Source organism: Dendropsophus ebraccatus, chromosome 7 (assembly GCF_027789765.1).
Source record: "Dendropsophus ebraccatus isolate aDenEbr1 chromosome 7, aDenEbr1.pat, whole genome shotgun sequence".
Classification (NCBI taxonomy): Eukaryota; Metazoa; Chordata; class Amphibia; order Anura; family Hylidae; genus Dendropsophus; species Dendropsophus ebraccatus.
In genome coordinates, this window is record NC_091460.1 from 113,194,332 (window position 1) to 113,221,971 (window position 27,640).

General features: G+C 43.0%; 1 protein-coding gene across 2 annotated transcripts in view; it reads left to right on the plus strand.

Moving 5' to 3' along the window:
• The window catches only part of ARHGAP24 (Rho GTPase activating protein 24), a 536,725-nt gene that overhangs the window by 155,923 nt on the left and 353,162 nt on the right, over positions 1-27,640 (plus strand). Inside the window, exon 1 of one of the 2 annotated variants that reach the window (XM_069978213.1) lies at positions 3,822-4,071. The exons of the other annotated variant lie outside the window; for it this stretch is intronic. The gene's annotated coding sequence lies outside the window, so the exon portion shown is untranslated. Of the gene's footprint in view, positions 1-3,821; positions 4,072-27,640 lie in introns of those variants that run through there. 2 annotated transcript variants of the gene reach the window in all.

Here is a 27,640-nt window from a genome sequence, read left to right on the forward strand (position 1 = left end):
CTCCAATCGCCCCCCCGCTCCGATCGCTGCCGCCGCTCCAATCGCCACCGCCGCTCCGATCGCCCCCACCGCCGCGGCCAAGAGCATACGTTACCTGCTCCGCGCAGCAGGTCTTCCGACATCCCCGGCTCCCATCTTCAGCGCATTGATTGGCTGAAGAGATGAGCCGGGAATTTCAAACGATCAGTCAATCAGTGCTCCTCTTCAGCACTGATTGGCTGAAGGGGAGCCGTTTAAAATTCCCGGCTCCCCTCTTCAGCCAATCAATGCACGGCAGCACTGATTGGCTGAAGGGGAGCCGTTTGAAATTCCCAGCTCCCCTCTTCAGCCAATCAGTGCTGCCGTGCATTGATTGGCTGAAGAGATGAGCCGGGAATGTCAAACGGCTCCCCTTCAGCCAATCAGTGCTGCCGTGCATTGATTGGCTGAAGAGCCGGGAATTTCAAACGGCTCCCCTTCAGTCAATCAGTGCTGAAGAGAAGCACTGATTGGCTGAAGAGGAGCCGTTTGGCTGAAGAGATGAGCCGGGAATTTCAAACGGCTCCTCTTCAGCCAATCAGTGCTCCTCTTCAGCACTGATTGGCTGAAGGGGAGCCGTTTGAAATTCCCGGCTCATCTCTTCAGCCAATCAATGCGCGGCAGCACTGATTGGCTGAAGAGGGGAGCCGGGAATTTCAAACGGCTCCCCTTCAGCCAATCAGTGCTGCCGTGCATTGATTGGCTGAAGAGATGAGCCAGGAATTTCAATCAGTGCGCTGAAGAGGGGAGCCAGGGATGTCGGAAGACCTGCTGCGCGGAGCAGGTAACGTATGTTCTTGGCCGCGGCGGTGGGGGCGATCGGAGCGGCGGCGGGTGGGGGTGGCGATCGGAGCGGGGGTGGCGATCGTAGCGGCAGCGGGGGTGGCGATCGGGGCGGCAAGGGTGGCGATCGGAGAGGCGGGGGTGGCGATCGAAGCGGCGGCGGGGGTGGCGATCAGAGCAGCAGCGGCGGCGGGGCTGGCGATCGAGCCGCCGCAGGGGGCTGCGGATGAGCGGGGGGCCAGGCCGCGAGCGGGGGGCGGCCGGACGGCGGGGCTGCGGGTGGCCAGACTATCGCGCGACGACTGTTTACACGGAACGATTTATGAACATGTTAAAAGATCAAAATGAACAATTTTTCGTTCGTTCGCTGCGTTTACACGTACAATTATCGTTCGAATTCGCGAAATTCGAAATCGTTATCGCGAAAATTCACCCGATAATCGTTTCATGTAAACGTAGCATAAGAGACCACTGCAAAATGATACGTTTCTGTAGTTTCACATTTTATGGGCATTTTATGACAAATTCCACATGAAAAAATATTGTATTTTAGAGCATTTTTTTTTTCTTTAGAAAATGACAAGAGGTCAAAATAACAAAACAGTGACAGTAATATCAGCCCCAAATAATACTTAGAAAACAAGCTAATATATATTTTTTAACAATACAGTACTAATATCTCAACTTAGGTGGAGTCCAGAAATCAATATGTAGTGGAATAACCCTGATGTGTAAGCACAGCTTTCATACATCTTGCCATACTTGCCACTCCACCAGTCTTTTACATTGCCGTTGGGTAACTTTATGCCACTCCTGGCACAGACATTCGATCAGCTTGGCTTTAATGGCTTGCGACCATCCATCTTCCTCCTGATCATATTCCAGAGGTTTTCTGTAGGGTTCAGATCTGGAGATTGGGCCGGCCATGATAGGGATTTGATCTTCTGGTCCTTCACCCACCTTGATTGACCTGGCTGTGTGACATGGGACATTGACCTGCTGAGAAAAAAAAAAATCATCAGAGATGGAGACCATTCTCAGAGTAGAAGGGAGCAAGTTTTCCTCCAGGATCGCTTTATATTGTGGCTTGATTCATCTGTCCTTCACAAAGACAAATCTCTCTGAAACACCCCCACATCATCACTGATCCAGCAGAGCTTGCAGGCCTCTTCACGGTCTCCTTCTAAACATTACATGACTTGGTGTTGGTGAATGCTGAAGATGACCTTACCACCGTCCTCTACAGTCCAACCCTTATGGTCTTTTGCAAACTATAGTCCAGCTCTTTTTTTGCTTATGTCATTTGCCCCTCACCCCATCTCCCTCTTGCCATTTTTTTGCAACTTTTTGTAGGTCACCTAATGTCTTCCTGTAGTTGCTATGTGAGATTTTAATGAGATGGCGGTCATCACGGTCACGAAAAAAATCATTTTTGCTCTCCACCAGTCTGTAGTTTTGTTTATCCCAATGGTTGCTACTTGACATTGTTCCTATGATCTGCTGTGGCATTAAAGCTAGTATTGAATCCTTTTTTTTTCACAAAAGTCCTTGTAGATTTGAAGCCCTCATGGGCTCTATCCCTAAGCCACTAGTCTGTCATTAACTCTATTTCTATTTTATTCATATAGGTTTGTTTTTGTTTATCTTTATGTTATATTTGGTGTAAATTCTGTGTGTGAAGCCTCATCATTTTTATATATTATATATATATATATATATATATATATATATATATATATATATATATATAGTACTCTGGAATAAAGGAAGCTTCAAACATCAATAATAATAACAAAAACAAAGGCGATAGGGAAAGCAAATCGTATGCTGGGCTGTATAGCTAGAGGTATAACCAGTAGGATAGAGGCAGATTGTGATCGCGCTGTATAGAGCTCTAGTAAGACCACATCTGGAATACTGTGTACAGTTCTAGAGACCTCAAATAAAAAAGGACATTGATAAAATACAAAGGGTTAAAAGACGAGCTACAAAAATGGTGGAGGGTGTGAGGCATAAAACATATCAGGAAAGACTTAAGGATTTGAATCTTAATGGTCAGGAGAAAAGAAGAGCAAGAGGGGATATGAACGAAACCTTTAAATATGTTAAAGTACAAAAACCAAACTCAAGGACGAGGAGACAAGGTCAGAGATTAGTTGGGGGAAAGATCAGAAACAACACAAGAAAATATTACTTTACTGAAATAGTAGTAGATGCTTGGAATAAACTTGGTAAATGTACAGTAACTGCATGTAAACTTGCCTGTTATATACATACTGTATATCTATTCTAAGCTAACAAGACAGGAAATACTAAAAAAGGTAGACTAGATGGACCAGGGGGGCTTTTTCGGCCGACAATCTTCTATGTTTCTAACTTTTCTTTTTTTTTTATAAATGTAATATTTATTGACAGTTTTTAAGAAGAAAAACAAGGTAAACAGGAAGACAGGGCTACTAAATACATGCCAATCTGGGTGTATGGCTAAATGTGAAGTTAGAAAACAAACACATAACATCGCTAACCGTAATAGACAGCATATCAGCCAGAACCATCAATACACCTATGCAGTTTCTAACTTTTCTTTTGACATGGTTTATAGTAATTTTCAAATTGCACCTACTGTACTTTTTGAATACTACTAGCAAGAGAACAGTGACCTCGGAGTGGTTTTCATAATATTCCTCGTAAAATAAGATTTGGTTTAGGTAATAAACAGCAGGTCAGTACGTACAATGATATTAAGCGCGTCTTCTTCCATTCTTGTAAACATGGCAGGTGTTAGTTATAAGGAAGCGAAACAGGACTGTGCAGATAGATCAGACATCAGATCATCCTTCCTCTTTCTATACCGTCTCTCTATGCAGCTAGTCACAGTAATGAGTTCTGTATCAGTAGTAGAGCACCGGCTGCCAGTTACACTGTGAAATCTGAAACCAGAGAGGGCTGTCCTGCTTCCTTATCCCAGCCTCTTGCACTGTGCAGTGTGGTGGTGACACATTCACACACAATCAGTCCTTGCAACTTCAGGGACAGTGTCCTGCTACACTATATAGAGCCTATCCTAGACTGGTGTCTGCATTAGAATCCAAGGATTTCTCTGCATGGCCAGACTGCATTTACCAGGGCTGTACGAGAACAACTTCATCTCACCGACAAGACGTATTAATCTTATTGCACCCTTGCCTTGTGGATTGCTATAACACCCTATTGGATTTACTTATCATAGTGATACCTTACAGCTCTCGGATCTGATTTTTATTGGAAAGGGTAAGTATTTTTTTCTGTCACTGTAAGAAATTGCTTGTTTAATTATTGACACTGAAAGTTATTCTGCTATCCTAGGAAGGAGCAGCTGTCTTGTGGAATGTGTCTGGGTGACTGGGGACTCTGTTCTCCCACTGGGTTAGCGAAAGGTCTTCAAAGGTCTCCAGTGATTTCAACTGTCATTGGGTACGCATCGTGCCCACTGCGTCAGTTCTGACTTCACAAGGATTATATTTGTAAAGATTTTTTTTATTTTTTTTTTTGCCTGCCCTATAGGATTAGGACTAGAGATTTCTTTTCTAAAAGAAACAGGCTGCATGCTTGTGATGTAAAGGATACCCTAAGCTAAGTTTGCAGCTGCTACTATGTGAGTGCTTGTATCTATAAAGAATTTGAGCAGACAGCAACCTACATGATGTTCTTGGATTTCAGAAATTGTGTCTGTATAACACGTGTTTCTGGGTTTATTTTTAAAATTTTTAATGTTCTTCCAGCGCCTTGTATGGAGGACCGATAGGATCGGTGACATTGTGTCGCTGCAATTGATGAGGATAGTATTGGTGGGAGTAGGGATCAAATATTTGTTCTGCTAATTCTTGCCAATGTCTATGAGGGGTATTATCTGCATAGAAACTCTTCAGCAGTGATGAGCCAACACGTTAGTAAATGTTCCTACGAACATGATGCTAATTGTTTGTGTTTGCCGATCATGAACAATATGTTATATGGTTATAACGATCATTTTCGAACCTATTCGAACATGCAAACGTTTATATGGCGATGTACGCAACTGCGCAACTCACGCTTTTCACCTGATAATCTGTATGCACGTGCATAACTTTAGACTGACACGTACGCAACTACTGTACGCAATCTGTACGCATGTGCAAAGACTGAAGTGCACTTCTACTGTACATTCGTTATTTGTTTGTGAATGTTCAGTGAATCCTATAGACTCTTCTTCAGAGAACATCTGCCTACACAATGGAATACCTAATTTTTATATTTTGCTTTCTGGATAACTTTTATTCTTGATCTAATATGCAGAACAAAGTGAATGTTCAGGCTGATAGACTGTTTGTTGTAGGTATGCAGAAAAGCCGACATATCTATGACCAACTTGAGCAAAATGCAATACCAGTCTTGGTAGCCACGCTCGATTTAGTGAAATTTTAAAAGACTTAAACAAAACAATAGCTGCATCCAGGAAAGAAGTACTTTCACTGACGTCAGGAGGAATCCCTGTCAAGCTTTGACAAACAGATGATCAGGAAGTCAGCAGGTGGGCTCTCACCCTGCCATCATCCTTTCTAATCAGGAATATAGCAATCAGCAGTCAGTATACACCATGGGGGAGATTTATCAAACTTTTCACTTTACACTAGAGATGAGCGAACCTCGAGCATGCTTGAGTCGATCCGAACCCGAACAATCGGCATTTGATTAGCGGGGGCTGCTGAAGTTGGATAAAGCCCTAAGGCTATGTGGAAATAATGGATATAGTCATTGGCTGTATCCATGTTTTCCAGACAACCTTAGAGCTTTATCCAAGTTCAACAGCCCCAGCTAATCAAATGCCGATTGTTCGGGTTCGGATCGACCCAAACCCGGTTCGCTCATCTTCCCCTATGAGTTTAGCATCATCCCCCCCTCCCCTTTTCAGTGATCAGCTGTGATCAACATGGAAACCCTGCAGCTAGTGTTCTTCTGTAATGTCACCACAGGAGAAAGGAGACATAAGAAATCGAGGGTTGTCAATGTAATCCTCCGGAGTGATGTAGTGGCCACTCTGTAGTTTTGCTAATAGAGAGAAATCAGGTCTCCTAGGTTTGGAATGGTGGCAGCAGAGGCTGTAGTGAGGGCATGGAGTGGGGGCATATATGTTGAGTACTAAAAATTAGCGAACCTTGAGCCTACTTTGGTTAGTCCGAGCCCAGACGCTCTGATTTTAAATACCGGTTGCTGCACAAGTTGGATGCAGCCCTAAGATTGCCTAGAAAACATGGATACAGCCTATGGCCATGTTCACACATGTCAAAACAGCGACCTTTGTTTGACACTGATGTGCTCTGCTGATATGTGGTATAAAACAGTCTTCAATAAAAGACCATTGTAGTATGGATTGTTTGAACTACTACATAATTGGTAAAGATGGAAAATTTACATGGACTCATTGGCCCCAATTTACTAATTTGAAAACTGTTTGTTGGGTATGCTGCATTGCATGCCAAATCTGTGTTACATGCAAGTCCTGACAAATGTATTGCTTAAAAATAAATTAGTTTAAATGAATCGGAATAAATAGTCTGCTTCAAAACAACCAGAAACAACAGCCAGCAAACCAAAGTGTATTACAGGTCAAGTTAGATAAAGATGCGTAAATCTGGGCCACTGTGTAAAAGTAGGTTAATGGATGTAGTCATAATATATCAGATTTGTATATAGGCGGTGATAGTGCTTGCAGAGAGAGTTGGCTCCCGCAAGCTTTTTGGCGAGATACCATGTGACTTAGGGTAACTACAAAGGCCAGTGCACTCAGAGCCGGCTCCAGGTTTTTGGGGGCCTTTGGGCGACAGAGCCTTAGGGCCCTATTCCATTGGACGATTATCGTTCAGATTATTGTTAAATCGTTCGAATCTAAACAATATTAGTTTGGTTGAAATGCAGTTAACGATTAACGACCGAACGAGAAATCGTTGATCGCTTTATAAAACCTGGACCGATTTTTATCGTTGCTCATTCACATTGAATAAGACGTCGTTCGGTCGTTCGCAGTAGATACAAACGCAATAGCGAAGAAATAGCGAAAAAAAATTTCGCAAATACGATCGTAAGTAGCGATTATCGTTCCATGGAAATGAGTGAACATTTTCAGGTCTTTCGCAATAACGGTCGTTTGAGATCGTTAATCGTTAACAATTTTGCAAACCATAATCGTCCGGTGGAATAGGGCCCTAAGCGAGCCCCTCATCCATTCACTATACACAATCACTGACACCACTAACAACACACACACACACACACACTACTGACTGAAACACACACGCTTACTGATTGACACACACTTACTGATTGACACACACTGACTTAAGCTATGTTCTTACTATGTAAGATACTATGAAAAGATCAGAGAGCCTCAAGAGTTCTGATGTGGGCGCATCTGTGCGGGCTTGCATCAGAACTCCCCACAGCACACTATGGAGCGAGCGGCCGGATCCGTTCGCTCAATAGTGTGCACTGACAGGTTTTTTTTTTTGGGGGGGGGGGGGGGTGCTGTTCTGGGTTATACCACACCTGGGGGGGTGCTGTTCTGGGTTATATCACACCTGGTATCCCCATGTTCTATGTTTTATTTGTTTTTAATATTGGGACCATTTATTTCTAGCGTATTTGTACCTGTTCTAATAAAGTACTTTTATTTCATTACTCTTGTGGTGTGCCAATTTGCCTTTTCAGCACACTTTTTCTTTTTGTTTGTACTTGGTATTCATATGCTGGCAATGTGCACCCATTCTTATTTCAGGGGGTTGTGGATGTCCTATGTATAATTTGTACACTTACTGGCTGACACACACTTACTGTCCCTGGATAAGCCCTGTGCTGATGTCGGCCCTGAGTGCACTCTTCTGATGAGATGAACATTATTCATAGTACTGGGCGAACATTTCACATTCATCCTTAGTAAATGTAACCCAATGTTACAGACCAACAGACATAGTGGATAGTGTTGAGCTATACAGCCTTAGGCTATGTTCACACAACGTATATTTTCGTAAAATCACAGCCGTTGTACAACGGCCTTGATTATTACGAAAATATACGTTACCTCTCCATCCATGGGATCTCGTCTGGAGCGTATACACAAGGTATACACGCCAGGATCCCTAGCGGCGCCACAAACAATTGACATGTCAGTTTTCTGCGGCCCCTATTCAGTGAATAGCGTCCGCAGAAAACCATGTCAGTGCACACTATGGAGCGTGCAGTTCTGGCCGCTGGCTCCATAGCATGCAGTAGAGAGAACATTTTTGAACCCGAACACTTTAGTTTCTCCACTCAACACTAGTCGTGGACCAACACCGAGATATTGTAGAAATCTGATATTCAAACAGGAACAGGAGCAGCTAGAAAGATGTGATGTGTCTCAAATTACTCAGAGGGACTTGGTGAGTAAGACTAACTATGTTTAGAAGCATTTCCTTTTTTTTATTAATCTTTAGTGGAATACCCCTTTAGGCTATGTTCACACTTTGTATCAGCCCAGTCGTTCCGTGGCCCGGCCGGGTCACGAAACAGCCGGTCTCTGCCCGGATCATCCCGGCCGGTACTGCAGTACCGGCCGGATGATCTTTCTGGCCGTAGTGTTCTGATACGGGTGCATCAGAGCGCGCCCGCATCAGAACTTGCCACTGCACACAATGAAGCAAGCAGCCAGAGCCGCTCGCTTCATTGTGTAAACTGACATGTCAGTTATTTGCGGGTCCGCACGGGATCCTGGCCGGAGCGTATACGCTCCGGCCGAGATCCCATTGAAGTAGAGGCAGTGTTCACAGGCGCGATGGCAACAACGGCCGTACTTTTACGTAGTGTGAACATAGCCTTAAAGTGGAGACAAAATACAAGGAATATTTGGCAAAATATCTATTCTCCAAAGTTTTGTGAGCTTTCTATTAGTATGTTCCAATTGTATACTTACAATATATCCCCTTTACTAGCAGAAATTATTCAGGTTTTACAGGGACATGACATACAAGACATGAGGATAAAAAATTCCCCATAGTGTTTGTTCTTGGCGCTAAAACCAATAGCTTTATTCTCTTTATGCTTACAACTTCTATAAGATCCCTTCTGCTCTGACCATTGATACAATGCAGACAAGCACAGCTGTATTTGCAGGCAGCTATTAGCCCTACTTCTAGTAAAGGGAGCGACAACCTAGTATGCTTTTACGACTGTAAAGGCCCTATTATTCTGCAGATTATTGCTTTGTGTAATAAAGACAATCTAAGAAATGATTATCGGCTGATCGTTGTTCAACATTCTGAAAAATCATCGGCTGCCGACTGCGCATCGCTCTGTGTAATAGTGATGCGCGGCCGACAGCTGATACATAATAAACGTTATATATACCTGTCCACGCTCCCCGGTGTTCTTTTAGCTTCTGCCTGTCCCTGCAGCTGCCGATGGAATCTCTGAATTGACAGGCTGCTCAGCCAATCGCTGGCTATGGCGCTGTGTCATCTCAGCCAGTGATTGACTGAGCAGCCTGTCACTGCAGACATGTGTAGAAGCTTCCATGGTGGCTCCTGACAGCGGGGAAAAGCTAAAAGAACATTGGGGAGCATGGAGAGGTAAGTAAAGGAAACAAAGTATATTCTATATACAGCCCTGGCTGCATGATTATCAAGCCATGTAATAGGCTCAGTAAGTAAGCACCAATCTAGCGGATCGGCACTCACTTTTCCAGAATAACGGTTCATGTAGTGCGGCCCTAAATGTAGTCTCCTGAAATGTCAGAGGTTTTGATCAATGGGGGTCCAGGTGCTGAGACCCATCACTGACCTCAAAAATGTGCAGGCAGGAGCGCTCAGCTGTGTGTAGTGCCCATGGCTCTGGCCAGGTTTGCTTAGAGAGCGTGCTGAGCTGTGGATGGATTTATAGAAAGTCTACACTCACCAATCAAAACTTCTGACAGGTCATTTCGACATGTCAGAAGATTTTCAAAGTGATAGCTATCCTTTACCTGTACTGATGGCTAAATCGACAATATAACATCTTCTGCTTAACATTATGAGTGATTGATATATATATATATATATATATATATATATATATATATATATATATATATATCTACACACTACCATTCAAAAGTTTGGGGTCACCCAAACAATTGTGTTTTCCATGAAAAGTCACACTTATTCACCACCATACGTTGTGAAATTAATAGAAAATAGAGTCAAGACTTTGACAAGGTTAGAAATAATGATTTGTATTTGAAATAACTTTGTTTTTACATCAAACTTTGCTTTCGTCAAAGAATCCTCCTTTTTGCAGCAATTCCAGCATTGCACACCTTTGGCATTCTAGCTATTAATCTGTTGAGGTAAGCTGGAGAAATTGCACCCCACGCTTCTAGAAGCAGCTCCCACAAGTTGGATTGGTTGGATGGGCACTTCTGGCGTACCATACGGTCAGGCTGCTCCAACAACAGCTCAATGGGGTTCAGATCTGGTGACTGCGCTGGCCACTCCATTACCGATAGAATACCAGCTGCCTGCTTCTGCTGTAAATAGTTCTTGCACAATTTGGGGGGGGGGGGGGGGTGTTTAGGGTCATTGTCCTGTTGTAGGATGAATTTGGCTCCAATCAAGCGCTGTCCACTGGGTATGGCATGGCGGTGCAAAATTGAGTAATAGTCTTTCTTATTCAGAATCCCTTTTACCCTGTACAAATCTCCCACCTTACCAGCACCAAAGCAACCCCAGACCATCACATTACCTCCACCATGCTTAACAGATGGCGTCAGGCATTCTTCCAGCATCTTTTCATTTGTTTTGCGTCTCACAAACGTTCTTCTTTGTGATCCAAACACCTCAAACTTGGATTCATCCGTCCACAACACTTTTTTCCAGTCTTCCTCTGTCCAATGTCTGTGTTCTTTTGCCCATCTTAATCTTTTTCTTTTATTGGCCAGTTTAGATATGGCTTTTTCTTTGCCACTTTGCCCTAAAGCCCAAAATCCCGCAGCCGCCTCTTCACTGTAGATGTTGACACTGGTGTTTTGCGGGTACTATTTAATGAAGATGCCAGTTAGGGACCTGTGAGGCGTCTGTTTCTCAAACTAGAGACTCTAATGTGCTTATCTTCTTGCTTAGTTGTGCAACGTGGCCTCCCACTTCTTTTTCTACTCTGGTTAGAGCCTTTTTGTGCTGTCCTCTGAAGGGAGTAGTACACACCGTTGTAGGAAATCTTCAATTTCTTAGCAATTTCTCACATGGAATAGCCTTCATTTCTAAGAACAAGAATAGACTGTCGAGTTTGAGATGAAAGTTCTCTTTTTCTGGCCATTTTGAGCATTAATTGACCCCACAAATCTGCTCAAAGGAAGGTCAGTTTTGTAGCTTCTGTAACAGGCTAGACTGTTTTCAGATGTGTGAACATGATTGCACAAGGGTTTTCTAATCATCAATTAGCCTTCTGAGCCAATGAGCAAACACATTGTACCATTAGAACACTGGAGTGATAAATGCTGGAAATGGGCCTCTATACACTTATGTAGATATTGCACCAAAAACCAGACATTTGCAGCTAGAATAGTCATTTACCACATTAGCAATGTATAGAGTGTATTTGTTAAAAGTTAGGACTAGTTTAAAGTTATCTTTATTGAAAAGTACAGTGCTTTTCCTTCAAAAATATGGACATTTCAATGCGACCCCAAACTTTTGAACGGTAGTGTATGTATATATATATATATATATATATATATATATATATATATATATATATATATTTATTTATTTTTTTAGGGGGAAACTGAAAGGTTTTTATTAAAGGCTGATGTAAGCTCAGCCATAGAAGTTTATTAGCTGGCAGAAAGGATATTAGAAAAGGGCAGGTAAGCAGTTTCAATGTACATGTTATGAACGCTGTGATTTGTAGTCTAGAGTCGGCTTTGTTTCACTGTTTTTTGCCTACAAGCAGAAAAGTGGAAAAACAATGTAGATGTCAAAATGCATGAACTTTAAACACCACCAAGATCGTATTTCAGTCTCTGAAAAGACTGAGAGCAGCAGCTTATAATATCATTAGAATCCGTCTCTGGAGTTGTACTTATGTTTTTTTGCTGAGTATAAATAATATACAAAGTAATTCCTGAAGCACTTGGCATTAATAGATAGATATGGAGAAAATGGCTTTGGCTACTATTGGATGATAGATCCCTTGTCAAGCGACCTTGGAAGCAATGGAGGATACACATTGTCAATGAAGTCATCTTGTCATTATACGTATATTGTTACAGGTCAGGACATCAAGGAAGATTATTTTACTATTCACTCATGTTATTAGTGGGGACAAGGTTGTGATGACCTCCCATTTATTTCATGAATAAAGAAGGATTTATCATGAAACTATCGTATTAGGAGATGTAAACCAGGAAACGATTATTGGCTTATTTATTATACTTGGACAATGTTTTCAATGGCTTTACCATAACTACTTGTTGCTCTTGATGGTTTCAGAATAATAAGTTGAACACACAACAGGCAGGGATATTATTTGCAGTTCATAGTAGTATAGCTGTATGCCTGACCACTCAGTTCAGAAGCTAAGTGAGTATTCATTTTAGATCTATACTAGGGGCCTTGAATTACCTTTTACTACTACAGAGATAACAAAAATTCATTCAAATTAACTGGTGCCAGAAAGTGCCAGAGATTTGTAATAAAAAATAAATAAAATCTCCAGCCTTCCAGTACTTATCAGCTACTGTATGTCCTGTATGTTCTTGCACAGGGGCGTAACTAGAAATAGCTGGGCCCCATAGCAAACTTTCCAATGGGGCCCCCCACACACCCCCAGTCAGTCCTCTTTAATGGTGCCTGGAGCTCTGACTCTGCCCCCCCCCTTCCCAAGTGTACATGCAAGTACGGCAGAGCAGAGGGGATCTGCACACGTACACCTATGTCTAGGGCCGTAATTATCGCTCCGGCGCTAAACCTGAATATGTTCCCTTTACACTCACCAATTATCATCATGATTTACTACATTATAAACAATCACATTGATAATTGATTAGTCTTTGGCTATGTTCCCACATTTGCTTCACCATATGCAACTCCAACCAAACCCCCATAAAGTACCCAATAGCCATATGTCCAATAATCCTGGTAACAGCACACGACTTCTGGGGAAGAAATGGATGCATGGTTTTTGCCACATGCATTGTCTGAATCTTTTTTTCTACATGACCTGCATATTGTCTGTGGCCGTTCTCATCACAGGACTGATAGGTAATGGCTTCAGATAATACACATTTAACATCACCATACCAGGTCTGATACCACCACACTGTGACTGGATAACTCCGCTATAACAGACCTGAACAATACCACCATACTGTGACTGGATGATACTGCCATACCAGACCTGATACCGCCATACTGTGACCAGATAATACCACCATACCAGACCTGATACCGCCATACTGTGACTAGGTAATACCATCATACCAGACCTGATACTGCTATATTGTGACTGAATAACACTGCCATACCAGACCTGATACCGCCATACTTTGACTGGATAACACCGCCATACCAGACCTGACCAATACCGCCATACTTTGACTGGATAACACCCCTATACCAGACCTGATACGCCATACTGTGACTAGATAATACCATCATACCAGACCTGATACCGCCATATTGTGACTGAATAACACTGCCATACCAGACCTGATACCGCCATACTGTGACTGGATAACACCGCCATAAAAGACCTGATACCGCTATATTGTGACTAGATAACACTGGCATACCAGACCTGATACCGCCATATTGTGACTGGATAACACCGCCATACCAGACCTTACCAATACCTCTACACTGTGACTGGATAACACCGCCATACCAGACCTGACCAATACCACCATACTGTGACTGGATACAACCGCCATACCAGACCTGACCAATACCGCCATACTGTGACTGGATAACACTGTCATACCAGACCTGATACCGCCATATTGTGACTGGATACAACCGCCATACCAGACCTTACCAATACCGCCATACTGTGACTGGTTAACACTGTCATACCAGACCTGATACCGCCATACTGTGACTTGATAACACCGCCATACCAGACCTGATACCGCTATATTGTGACTAGATAATACCATCATATCCGACCTGATACCGCCATATTGTGACTGTATAACACCGCCATACCAGACCTTACCAATACCACCATACTGTGACTGTATAACACTGTCATACCAGACCTGATACCGCCATACTGTGACTTGTTAACACCGCCATACCAGACCTGATCAATACCACCATACTGTGACTGGATAACACTGCCATACCAGACCTGACCAATACTGCCATACTGTGACTGGATAATACTGCCATACTAGACCTGATACCGCCATACTGTGACTGTATAACACTGTCATACCAGACCTGATACCGCCATACTGTGACTTGTTAACACCGCCATACCGGACCTGATACCGCCATATTGTGACTAGATAATACCATCATATCCGACCTGATACCGCCATATTGTGGATGGATAACACCGCCATACCAGACCTTACCAATATCGCCATACTGTGACTGTATAACACCGCCATACCAGACCTGATACTGCCATACTGTGACTAGATAATACCATCATACCAGACTTGATACCGCCATATTTTGACTGGATAACACCGCCATACCAGACCTTACCAATACCGCCATACTGTGACTGGATAACACTGCCATACCAGACCTGACCAATACCGCCATAATGTGACTGGATAACACTGTCATACCAGACCTGATACCGCCATACTGTGACTGGATAACACCGCCATACCAGACCTGATACCGCCATACTGTGACTGGATAACACTGCCATACCAGACCTGATACCGCCATACTGTGACTGGATAACACCGCCATAGTACCATTTTGGGGTAGATGAAAATTATTAGTCTCTTCTTATTTTATAGGATTTGATATGGCCATTAAAAAATATATATAATAATTCTGGTCCTGAGTACGATGATCACCGCACAGGATCCATACGGTTCTATTTCCATACATTGGAGGTTTCCACATGTGGTGATCCCAAAAATGATTATTTATCTTTTACGATTTTGATCCCCTCCCCCCCTCCCTATTTACAAAAAATAAGTAAAATGGGACATTTCATATTCATATACATGAAAGACTAATATTATGCATAGGGATGAGCTTTTCAGTTCTGCAGGAGCTGCAGTCAAAGGGTAGCTTTGTATATAGACTGTGTGGGACTACAACTCCCAGTGTGGTCTCTCTATGCAGTCTGTGCCTCATTTGAGTCTTTGGGGGGAGGGGGGCACAGACAGTTGTAGTCCTTCACTGTCACAACTCCTGTAGAAGTAAAACCCCACACTTATGCTGCTGACAATAGTTGTGTGTAAGGAGCCACCATGATCTCCCCTCCCCCCCCCCCCTTATCAGTGACAGAATATACTTACACAAGGAGTTGTCACTGTCTGAGGTCCGGCAGGAAAGGGTCAGAGGTCATCCATCCGTCACAGGAAGTCACAGAATCCTCGGTGCAGGCAAATAGCAGAAGCTGCTGCAGAAGAAGAGGAGTCTCTCCTCCAATCAGCGCTGCCGCACAGTGACCGGGGGAGAGAAGGTGGGGGAGCACGGATCGTTATCTCCTCCTCTCTATGCTCTGTACAGGTGACAGTGATGCCGGGCCCTGTGTGAGTGGCTGTGGGCCGGCTTCTATGCGCAAACTATTCTCCCCTGGTTAGCTGGTTTAAGGACAAACGTCCTGAACGGCTAACCAGGGGACATCACCCAGGCTGACCAGCCCGCCGGGCCCCTTGATGAGGGGCCCCATAGCAACGGCTACTGCTGCTATGGCGGTAGTTCCGCCACTGTTCTTGCAGGACATACAACTGTGGTGTCCCACTAGGGGTGTTACCGTTACATACACCCTTTGCAAAAGTCTGTCCTTTTTGTGGTCTTATTATATTGAAAGTGGTATTGAGAATTGGCCACTAGATGTTGCTGTATTGTGTATTAGTATATAAGGGTTATTGTGTTTATGTGTTACCAGAATCTGTAGACCAGTAGGATTTCTGCTTTCTTCTTTCCTATCACCTCACAATAACAATTTTTCTTACGAATTTTCTAACGATTTTTCTAACTATTTATTCGCCTAAACACTGATCTTTATACAAACCAAATCTTTGCTTCAAAATCGTGAAATGATCGATTGGGCGAATTATCGTTTCGTGTAAACGGACCATAAGGGAAGATAACTTCAGGAAAGTGCACCTGCACCTAATTTATCTTGATTTACACCTGCTAGCAGGCATAACTCATGCTAAAAGTCTACGCCTGAACTTTATTAGACTGTCATACTTGTCAGTAGGGAACTATAAAATACCCACATGATACAGATCTTACAAACTGCAGCTCATCTGTGGCTGTACACAGTTGTATATCGGGCCATGTAATGCTGCGTTTACACGGAACGATTATCGTTCAAATTCTTGCAAAAACGATCGCATTCGAGCGATAACTGTTCTGTGTAAACACAGCAAACAATTAAGCGACGAGCAAAAAATCGTTCATTTTGATCTTTCAACATGTTCTCAAATCATCATTCGTCGTTCGCTAAAAATTCGCAGATCGCTTCGTGTAAACAGTCTTTTAAAGATTCACCCTATGTGTGAGATGGGCTTAAGCGATCTTAAAAACGATCGCAATAACAATTTTTCTTACAAATTTTCTTACGATTTTTCTAACGGTTTATTCGTCTAAACGCTGATCGTTATAAAAACCAAATCGTTGCTCCAAAATCGTTAAACGATTGATTGGGCGAATTATCGCTTCGTGTAAACGCAGCATAAGACAGTCCTTAGTTTAAGGCCTAATGGCTAGGCTGAAAACTGCTGCAAGACTTTAGAATTATTTTAAAATATATTTAGTAAGATGGAAATTGATATTAAAAAAAATCCCAAAAAATGTTAAACATAAAAACCTGATTTAAAGAAAAGATCATTTTTTGATTACACATTCCCTTTATAAGAATACCTGTCACTACAGCCGCTGCCGAATCAGCGGTGAATTTCTCTTGTAATCCGCAAGTTCAGGTATCTGTGACAACGAACGACGCCGTGAAGGAAATGCCCATACCCTCTATTCTGAACTTCCAGATTATAGGAGAAATTTGGAGCTGATCCTTCAGCGGCTGTAGTGACAGGTACTCTTTAAAAGCTCTTCCAGGTAGGATTAGTACTTAAAGTGATCTCATCTGCAGTAAAGTGTTCCAGTTGTTCCAGCAAGCACATGCCTGCCTATGTGTCACTCCCAAATCGGTAACACCCAGGGGCGGATTAACTTTACTATGAACCCCGGGCTGTTCACGAAGCTTGCCCCCCCCCCCAACCCACTGTAACGGGGGGGCACTAACTTAAGTCTTTTTCGTCCATAGCGCAGCCTGTAAAGGACCTGTGGTGACATCATTGTCACATGATAAGGTCCTTCAACACCAAGAGCCCTCAGGTGGGCCTAAAGGATCAAGCCTCACGTCCTTGCTTCCTGGCTCTCATACAGACACATGCCTTATTGTCTATTGGGTTTTGGGCCCAATATAGTAAGTAGTCTCAGAAGTTTCTGCTTAGTGTGTGTGGCTATTAAAGGGCAACTCCAGCAAAATGTTTTTTCTTTCAAATCAACTGGTGTCAGAGAGTTATATAGATTTGTAATTTACTTCTATTCAGCTGCTGTATGTCCTGCAGGAATGGTGTATTCTTTCCAGTTTGACACAGTGCTCTCTGCTGCCACCTCTGTCTGTGTTAGGAACTGTCCAAAGCAGGAAAGATTTTCTGTGGGGATTTGCTTACTGCTCTGGGCAGTTCCTGACAGACAGAGGTGGCAGCAGGAAGCACTGTGTCAGACTGGAGAGAATACACCATTTTGCAGGACATACAGCAGATGATAAGTACTAGAAGACAAGATTTTTAAATAGAAGTAAATTGCAAATCTATATAGTTCTCTAAAACCAATTGATTGCTGGAGTACCCCTTTAAATGTCGGTTGAGCTAAATCACGGCAAGGGACTGTCTACACTTAGGACACATGTACAGCTGGACAGGCTGCATAGTCATTACTCTCAGCCAGTGCTCACAATCCATTACCTCCAGACACAAATAGTTTGAGATTTACAGCAAATATTCATTCTGCATAAAAGCAATATTTACAATAATATGATTGGAAAAAAAAATTAAAATAAACCGACAAACTAAATATTGATAGTGAACAATGTGACTGCTCCACTATAGCTGCAGGCAGAGTGACCGTAGAGAGCAGGGTCATTTTCTTTCTCTTACCATGGTGGTCTGAATTCTAATGTCTTATTAATGATCTGCTATGAGTGACTTGAAGAGCACTCCGATCTGATGGACGCCATTAAGAAGTACCAGTCTGTTACCAGTGAAAGTTGGAAATATCATTCCTCTCCATCAGCTGTGCACGCTGTCCAAGGTGACTTGTCCGAGCCATTGGGCCTGAACCTGATCGCATACGCCTCCTCTGCCTGTTCTCCACATAAAGAAGCTTCTCTAGTTTCAGTGGCCAGAAGTGAGGAAAATGATAATGATTTCCTAATGAGAACAGATAGAACGCTAAAGCTGCTTCACTGCACCTGTCTGGATTGTTTTCAGCTCCAGGCTCTAGATGCTGTAGATATCATTCCCATACAACAGCAAAGGGGTTAATTTTACACAGCATAGAGGAGGTGAAGATGCCCTCAAGATACGATGACACCTTAACAAACATTCTTTCCCAGCATTAGACACATTCAAATCTGTATTCAGTAATACTGTACTGCACTGCGTGACTATATATATATATATATATATATATATATATATATATATATTATTACTTTAAATACTCTACATAAAAATATTTTCAAGATACCGAATCAAATTGTATCACGTAACTGTAAACAACACCGTTAAGGGTGCAAGTTCATGTACAGGATCTGCAGCAGATTTGATGGTGCAGATTTGATTTGCATTGAATCTGCAACTACAAATCTGCGCCATCAATTCTGCTGTGGATCCTGTTTGTGTGAATGCATTCTAAGGCTAAGTTCACACTACGCAAAAATTTCTTTAAACAACGGCCATTCATTGAATAGCGACCGCACTACACTGACACTTCAGACAATTTAAAGTGCGGCTTGGACGCACTTTACATTGTCGGCTATGGGTAATTGGGATGCAGGCACACCTGAATGTGCTCTCATCCCAATTCTAAAGAAATGAAGTTCATCTGTCCGATACTGCAGTACCGGCTGGGATGAACCCAGCCTGTAAATGTATTGTTGTTGGGAACAACATTGTCCCAAGAATGAAGGGAGCGTGCCACGTGTGCATGACCAGTGTTTCATGTATTCTCTATGGTGCTGCCGAACATTTCTGAGCTCTAAACTCAGCAATGTTTGGCAGCCCCATAGGGAATGAATGGAGGTGCATTCGCTCATTCTGGGGACAATTCTATGCCCCTTCTCAGGATCAGTACCTGCCCCAGATACCCACGATCAGTTTGTTATCCTTTATGCTTTTGATACGATCTTCAGATGGGGATTCCCCTTTATTTACCAGTACCTCTAGACCAGTAACTTATTCTGCAGAGCTGCATGGCTATTGTCATCACTCTCATCAGCTCCTGTATAAACACCCTATGTCAAACACACATTAGGGACAATACTTATAGGAAGCCACTTAGTATTCATACTGTTTTGGAGTGTGGAAGGAAACCTGGGCAAATTCAGAGAAAACATGCAAGTTCCATGCCAATGTCCTAGTTGGATAGAAACCCAAGTAGCCAGTGTTATGAAGCAACATTGCTAGTCACTGTGTCACCATGCTGCTATTACAGTATGCTTGATGGGGGGGTCTGACCTGTGGTACCTTTAGTTTCAAATTGCACATTGTTATGTCCATTCACTGTACATTGAACTGAAGTACCACTAGACTCAAGTGATAAGTGCATGTGGTTCTTTCAATCGGATAATGGAGATATGGGATATGGAGATGGACCCCCACCAAATATTGAGGATTCATCCTAAGGAAAAGTCATTGACATTACAGCTGTAGAAAACCCTTTCCACCTAAGGATAACAGAAACAGAGTTGGATCACTATGCATTTGAATACCAGTGGCTGGCAAAATTGGTTGCAGCTAGGGATGGTCCGAACCGAGTTTGGTTCGGGTTTGTACGAACCAGAACTCTCGGTAATGATTCCCGCTGTCTGCCCGCTCCATGCAGCGGGCGGATCCAGCGGGAGGACCGCCTGGAAAACTGGGATACAGCCATAGCCATAGGCTGTATCCCAGTTTTCCAAGCTGTCCTTCCGCTGTATCCACCTGCTCCACGGAGCGGCCAGACAGCGGGAATATGATGCTGAGCGTTCGGGTTCATACGAACCCGAACCTCGGAGCGTTCGGACCATCTCTAGTTGCAGCTCCAAGGAAGTCCTGGAACACAGGTATATGCCTATTACCTATGGCTGTGTCCATGTTTTCCAGGATACCCCTAGGGCTACATCAAACTTCTTCAGCCACCAGTATCTAGATGCTGAACGACCGTACTCGAGTCTAGAGTTGATCAAACCTCAGAAAATCCTAGGTTCGATCGTACTCGAACATATCCAAACCTTCCGCATTGAATTGCTGATGCCTTCCCGGTCCGTGCAGAAGGAGGAGACAGCCCGGGGACTGCCTGTAATTCCGGGATTCAGCCTAGGTAATAGGCTGAATCCCGTAATTCCAGGCAGTACCCGGACAATCTCCTCCTTCCCCACGGCCCAGGAAGGCATCAGCAATGTATTTTCCGAGGTTCTATTAACTCTACTTGAGTCATGCTCATCTCTAATAATAAGCTATGTTTTGGGACAATAATACGTGTCTGGTTTATTATTGTGAAATTCAAGTGTCATCTGTCTTTACATGCAAGCTTACACCAAATTAAAGTTGTCTTATTAAATGTGGCTCCCTATGGTTTTCCACTGCAGCAAGTTGTGACATATATTATGCCAGGCTACACTTCTGGGTTTGATCAGTTTGTCTACTGCCAGTTATTAGAGAACCAATATTATAAACCAGATGGTCTTATAGTGAAGAAACACTCCAGTGATGAGTTGATAGACCTTCTGCTGTCTATGATGCTTCTGCCAAGATCTTCATGCCAGGCATTGATCAGTCGTCATTATGAAATACCGGCAAATCTTTGTTCAGCAACCTGTGAAGAAAGATACCTTTAAAATTTGTTTTTTATTTAGAAAGTTGCCACTTCTACATTCGGATGACAGCAGCCAGGGCACACACACATGGGATCATTGGTTGGAAACATCTAGTTCCAAGAAAGATGTGGGACACATGAAATAGAACCAAGCCCTTGGTAATGGTAGGTCACAGCATGGGCTGCCTGGTTCTACTTTCATTTTATATGGGGTAAGAATAAAAAGGAAAACAGTGATGCGCTGGATGAGCTGTTGACCATGATTTTGTCTATATATGTTATATTTTGTCTTACACTGGTCTGAACACTGCTCTATTTCACTCTTGCTGTGTTAATTGGATTCCACCACACCCGTCTGTTTCTCCTTCTGACTTTGATCTGGGTTGCAGATGGTTAAGCTAGTTTTGATTGACAGTTCTTTCACCACTCATATTTCTTCTTTACCAGTCTGATATCTGTGTGGTCTGGATGTCAGAGGACTAGACAAATCACATCCTGGACTAGGACTCTGACATCACATAAGAATATCTCTGATCCTCTATTTAGGACTTGTTATAAGTTTGCTCAGGATTTGGTTGGCATTTACTTGCTATTTGGATTTTCTGACCTCTTGCTTGCCTTTTTTTGACTATTCGTATTCTTCCTGATTTTGTACTGCACTCACCCGCTTGATTTTTTTGACCCATTTCTGTATGACTATTTGTAACAGCTGTGGCCGCGACACGTACCTCTTCCTGCAGCCACGCTGTCTCCCCCGTTCCCCTGGCCACACGTGCTCCTGGGCTTTCCCAATCCTCGTGCCGACTCTGCTCATATTAAAAGGGACAGTGAGTGCATCCCTAATTGGTTGTGCACACAATAACTTCTGTATAAAGCCTCTGCATGCTTCCTATAGCGTGTGGTCCCGCCTCTCTGTGATTCCTGACCGTTATTCCTACCCGTTTGGTTCCAGCCGTCAGTCCTGCTGTGATCCAGCCTGCCTATGTGTCACCAGCTGTACCTCACCCACCGCCGCTAGCAAGCCAAGCTAGGGGTAGCGACCTGGGGGTCACCTACCGCAGCAAGTCCATTCCACCATGTGGTGGGCACTGGTGAAGACCAGCGGCCCCTTAGACTCTGCTCTCTGGTGTGGCTTACGCCATCACTAGCGGTGGTACAGCGGATCCACGACTCCCGTATGTTACACTATTCTTGTCTGTTTGCTTTGTCTTGTCTCTGTGTACACTTTAGTGTATGACACCACCGTCAGCCATTTGTCACCAACCACCAAGGGTCGGATTGGCAGGTAGGTAGGGACAGTTTGGGGGGGGGGGGGAGCAAGAGCAAGGGCTCACTGTTGTGTCTTTCCTACCTATTCACCCTTGTTGTACATCTCTATCTTTATCTCTATCTATCTTTCTATCACTGTTTTTCTTTGTCTTTCATAATTACACTAAATTCTTGGCAAGTCCCAAGCTTTACAAAACTATTACTAATTCATAAAGAATTTATTTGAATAAGATGAAGTCTTGGCTACACCTATTATTCGTGCCACACTTAACTGCGTATGACGATTGCAGCCAGTTAATGGTCTAATAAAGATTACCCCTTAAGGTTGATTGATTTTTGGACAGCTCCCATTTGTAAAGCATTAGGTGGCTGCTCTGAGGCATTGCATTAAGCCATTGTTTTTAGGGATGATAGATCGCTGCAAGATATTAATTGCTTTTACTCTCATAGTAAAGAAACTCATTTCTATATACATAGTTCTTCCTCATTATATATACATGGCTGGAGTTGTTTAATTAATCTAAATCCTATTCAGCAGGGTCCTATGTAATTACCGAATGCGCAAGCCCTTTTGCTTCTGAAATATGGCAGTGGTGTAGAGTACTATATGTGTGTGTATATATATATATATATATATATATATATATATATATATATATATAGTATATATAACAACACAAAATTACCTATTGTGGTCTATGGCAGTCACTCCTGTAATAGTTGGCCCGCCCCCAGTGTGACAAAACCCCCTCCCCTCTGTGACGTGACTTCATTAGAATCAATAGAGCTGTGTCACAGTGGGGAGGGGATTTCCTCCCACTGGGAACCTGCTTCCAGTGCTTCAGCCCAGACCAGTGCTTGGTAATAGGTCTGTGCCATGTGCAGGAACCAGGCCGCGGTTCAAAAAGAGGGCCGTGGTGCCGGCTTCACCGTGCTGGCGCCGTTCTATACATGTGCAACACTTAAAGTGAATGTACCTGATGGTACATTAAATTTAAAATAAACTTGTAAGTTTAGCATTGTGGATTCAGGAAGGTAGCTGAATAAATGATATACACTATTTGTAGATATTAGATTCTAAACTGAACACATACTATACGTACAGTACAGTGCAAATATTTTCAGCATAAGTGGAAATAGTGTGAATATATATATATTTTTTTTAATCAATTAACAAAATGCAAAGTGAATGAACAGAAGAAAAAACAATATTTGGCGTGACTGGCCTTTGTCGGTGGGGGTCCTGGCTTTGGGGGCACAGAGAGAGGTGAGTTAAAGGGGCATTCCAGTGATATTTGTTTTCCTTTCAAATTAACTGGTGTCAGAAAGTGCCACAGATTTGTAATTTACTTTCAATTAAAAATTCCAGTACTTATCAGCGTCTGTATGTCCTGCAGGAAGTGGTGTCTGACACAGTGCTCTCTGCTGCCATCTCTGTTTGTGTCCAGGAACTGCCCAGAGCAGGATCGGTTTTCTAAGGGATTTTCTTCTGCTCTGGACAGTTTCTGACATGAAAAGAGATAGCAGCAGAGAGCACTGTGTCAGACTGGAAAGAATACCCCACTTCCTGCAGGATATACAGCAGCTGATAAGTACTTGAAGACTTGATATTTTTAAATAGAATAAATTACAAATCTATATAACTTTCTGACGCCAATTGATTTAAAAGAATATTTTTTGTTGCCCGGAGTTGTCCTTTAATTTAGATTTCTCTTTATTCTTTCACTTTGTTAGTTGATATATATAAACTAAGACAAGTCATTTTTGATGCAGGGGGCATCCTTTTATAAGGCTTTATGGGTGATATTATCATATCCCAATAAGCAGATGGGTAATTCTCTATGTATATCGTCTGGTCTGTTTTCTGTCTTTCATTAGTGGGTGTGTTTGTTTTTGACGCCTGGATTACTATGATTTTATCGTCTGATTCCCAGGAATCAACAAGTAGAAGCCTGGTTGCTGTTTAGACATTAGTCCTGAGAAGCAGCCATATCTAGGCTCCTAACTTCTAGGCCAGAGGGTGTGCTGGAGGCGAGAGAGCTTGAAGTGCATGCAGCGCAGATTATGTTCCTAACATTCTCCGAAGAATCGCTGCTTTGTTTTGATAGTGATCTACACATCAGGTCAAAAGTTGTGTGTTCGGATTGCTCATTCCTGACATAGCTGCTTGTTGTTGTGTATGATGCCAGAAGGGATTTTTATAACACAATATTGATGTTGCTGGCATGGAATTGTCTCCGACAAGTCCTGGGAAGCTCCACGTTTTCTACCAGCTCAGAGTAAGGAAACTAGATCTTCTCTTAACCCAACTCCACTGATGGAAAAACGCTGGGGGGAGAAATGTCATGAGTCACTGATCAGATGTCGGCAAAGGATATCATTTAAATACAATAAGGTATTTTACAAGTCTAATGAATGGGAGGTTATGGTAATAGGTGCTGGAGAGAATTCTGGATCTGGATCCGTAACTGCCCCCAGAGTTTGGCTGAATTATATATTCTACGACAATAATGTAATATCATGTACTTACTGCTATATCATCTGTAATGTTCTGCTGTTATGTGTATAACCGTTATGGAGTTCACTGGAAACATCTATTACCATGTATTATCCACTTTGGTCTGGAATTCTCACAACTTGTGATTTCAATACTAACATTATTATTTATAAATATTAGGAAAACCCACAGTGCTCAAAAATAAGTGTATCTTTTCCATCATATGTCATCAAGCGCAGCAACTATCCATCTATCTGCCTAGCCTGGTTCACAGAAAATATGACCTGCCCTGAAAATAAGACCTACAGTAGCTTCATTTTGCAGTCTTTCTGGAATATGTCTAAAATATATAATCCCTACTCCACAAATAAGCCCTATTTACAGTCAGCTGACCAAATCCCTGACACTGGGTGCTGAGCATCAGCCAATCATGGCCAGACTTGTTATGCTCCGCCCCCACCTACTCAACACAAGCTACAGGGGAGAGAGGAGTGGTAAGAAGATGCTCAATGGGGGGGGGGGCTACCTGCAGAGGGGGAATGTATACAGTATTGGGACTACCTGCAGTGGGGGATTGTATACAGTATGGGGACTACCTGCAGAGGGGGAATGTATACAGTATGGGGACTACCAGCAGAGGGGGGGATGTATACCATATGGGGACTACCTGCAGAGGGGGAATGTATACAGTATGGGGACTACCTACAGAGGGGGGACGTATACAGTATGGAGAACAACTACAGAGTTGGAGGAAGGTATACAGTATGGGGATTACCTACAGAGGGGGAATGTTTACAGTATGGGGACTACCTGCAGAGGGGGGATGTATACAGTATGGGGACTACCTGCAGAGGAGGAATTTATACAGTATGGGGACTACCTGCAGAGGGGGAGGGAGGTATACAGTATGGGGACTACCTACAGAGGGGGGATGTATACAGTATGGGGACTACCTGCAGAGGGGGAGGGATGTATACAGTATGGGGACTACCTGCAGAGAGGGAATGTATACAGTATGGGAAATACCTGCAGAGGGGGAATGTATGCAGTATGGGGACTAGCTACAGAGGGGGAATTTATACAGTATGAGGACTACCTGCAGAGGGGGAATGTATACAGTATGGGGACTACCTGCAGAGGGGGAATGTATACAGTATGGGGACTACCTACAGAGGGGTAGAGAGGTATACAGTATGGGGACTATATGCAGAGGGGGAGGGAGGTATACAGTATGGGGACTACCTGCAGAGGGGGAATGTATACAGTATGGGGACTACCTGCAGAGGGGGGGGGGTGTATACCGTATGGGGGAACAACCACAGAGGAGGGAGGGATGTATACTGTATGGGGACTACCTGCAGAGGGGGGGAGGTATACAGTATGAGGGGACTACCTGCAGAAGGGGGATGTATACAGTATGGGGACTACCTGCAGAGGGGGAATGTATACAGTATGGGGGAACAACTACAGAGGGGGAGGGATGTATACAGTATGGGGACTACCAGCAGAGGGGATGTATACAGTATGGAGAACAACTACAGAGTTGGAGGAAGGTATACAGTATGGGGATTATCTACAGAGGGGATGCATACAGTATGGAGAACAACTACAGAGGGGGAGGAAGGTATACAGTATGGGTATTACCTGCAGAGGGGATGCATACACTATGGAGAACAACTACAGAGGGGAAGGAAGGTATACAGTATGGGGATTACCTACAGTGGGGATGCATACAGTATGGGAGAACAACTACAGAGGGAGAGGGAGGTATAGAGAATGAGGTCTACCTGAAAAGGGGACGTATACAGTATTGGGACTACCTGCAGAGGGGGGACATATACAGTATGGGGAAAGAACTACAGATGGAAATATACAGTATGGAGGGCTTTACTGCAGTGCGGGGGATGTATACAGTATGGGAGAACTACAGAGGGGGAGGGAGCTATACTGTATGATGGCCTAACTACCGAGGAACTTACATCAGTTGGATATATGGCATGGCAGCCAACTTCTGTTCAGAATACGATTACAGTGCAGGGGCTTACTGTTTGAAAATAAGACCTAGCCTTTTCAGATGGGGAAAAAAACAATACAAGACCCTGCCTTATTTTCTGACAAACACAGAATCTATCTATCTATCTATCTATCTATCTATCTATCTATCTATCTATCCATCTCCTATCTATCTATCTATCTATCTATCTATCTATCTATCTATCTTTTATTCATTTTTTCTTATCCATGATCCATGTACAGTTACACAATTTTTCAAATATGTGATGACAATACCAAACTTTATAGCTACTTTAGTAACTAATGAATTAGGTGTTAGGTGCCATGCATTCTACATACACATTGTCAACATTTGCTGATATCAGTAAGTACAGGGTATCAGGCAGTTTCAGATTCAACTATCCCTGTTTTAGGGCTGACCTTTCTGTTAGGCACATGCAGTCCATGTCTATGGGTGGTCTTGTAAGATAAAGTACATGGTCCTCAGGGTCAGGATTCTGTTATAGATCTTGCAGTGGAGTTGGTGCAGGAGTCTCCATCTCATACTATAATCCATGTACTGTACCTCTGTGGTGAACTGGTTTTATTAATTTCCTCAACTTCATATTTTCTGCTTTCTAGTCTGTTGGATCCCTATTAACTTCTGTTCTCTAGAACAGCTTCTCTGATTACTGCCTTTTGCATGCTTTGAACCTGAAGAAGAGTCGAGTAACTTACAAAATCTAAAAACTTCTATTATGTTTTTTTTCTT